Source organism: Chrysochloris asiatica, unplaced genomic scaffold, assembly GCF_000296735.1.
Source record: "Chrysochloris asiatica unplaced genomic scaffold, ChrAsi1.0 scaffold00252, whole genome shotgun sequence".
NCBI lineage: Eukaryota > Metazoa > Chordata > Mammalia > Afrosoricida > Chrysochloridae > Chrysochloris > Chrysochloris asiatica.
The window spans coordinates 901,826-903,005 of record NW_006408770.1 but is presented as its reverse complement, the minus strand read 5'-3'; the positions used below and the strand labels follow the sequence as shown (position 1 = coordinate 903,005).

The window sequence follows — 1,180 nt, the reverse complement described above, 5'->3', positions numbered from 1 at the left end:
TTCTTTCTAATTCTGGTTGAGCGCTGATCATCCAGTCATTGAAGCCAGGTCAAGTGGGTATTATCTGCAAGTGTGGGTGTTCTTGTACATATGCCCTCTCTTCTTATCAGCTGGATGCTTCACTCTCCACTCTAGTCATCTGTGGCTATGTCACTGACTCTGGACCCAAGAGTCCCCAGGTCTTGCCACACAGCTGGCCAACCAGGTGTTCACCTGGGTTCACAGAAGTCTATTGAACATTTTAGGGCTTCGCTCGCTGCTTCATTGCTGTTTTTCCCTCACTTCCCCTTATCCGTGACGTGCGTGGTCACCAATTAGAGCATGTATTCCCATTGAGTCTTAGTCTTGGAAGGGGGTTTGCACTGAGGGGACCCGACCACTTGTTTTGATGTTACCTGGGCAGGCAAGTTGCTTGTTCTTGTAGTAATAGTCGGTCTCCCTATGTTGTTTTATATTTTTCCTATAGGTCTTTCTTTCAAGAAGTATCTTCTGTTCTTCTAGCTTCTCCAGGCTGGTCTGCTCGACCTGTCAAGTGGGAATTTCCCATCTGTGAAGATCTGGATGCTGTTCAGGCTTCCACCTATAGTCTTATGTATTGCAGATGCTCCGCAGGAAACCTCCTTCACAGGGCACATTGTAGCCCCATTATAGGTATTTCAATTAGTTACAGGCACAAGACGGATTTACAAGCGTCCTTGGTGATGTTTCTGGCTATTCCTTTCTCTCCCCCTCTAGTGTCTATTTTATAATATAATGCAAGGAAAACCAAGATTCAAAAGACAGCCAAGCATCTTAATATTATTCCCCCTTTTTCTACATTCCAACAATGTCTCAATCTCTGTATCACAGAGCCCTGTTGTTCCAAGGTTGTGCATACATCATTATTTACCTGTGTCCCACTCAGCCCATTCAGACCTGCCTAATTGTTCTCCCATCTGCTTTGTTTTTCCATTCCCCTCTCCCTTGTATATTCTCCCCCTCCCGAGCACCCAAAATATCCTGTGTCTAATCCCTGCCCTGTACTCCACCTTCCCCTCCCTCCCCTCACCCACCCCCAATATCCCAGCAATCAACAAAGAATCGCCTCACCCCCCCTTTAGTATGGGTTCTTTTTCTTAGTCTTTTACAGTAGTGGTCCTATGCAGTATTTCTCTTTTTGTGACTGACAAATTTCACTCAA

General features: G+C 45.6%; 1 protein-coding gene across 3 annotated transcripts in view; it reads left to right on the top strand.

Annotated features, from left to right (window-relative positions):
* Positions 1–1,180, top strand: part of ABCB7 (ATP-binding cassette, sub-family B (MDR/TAP), member 7) — a 182,522-nt gene that overhangs the window by 99,295 nt on the left and 82,047 nt on the right. The window lies entirely within an intron of this gene.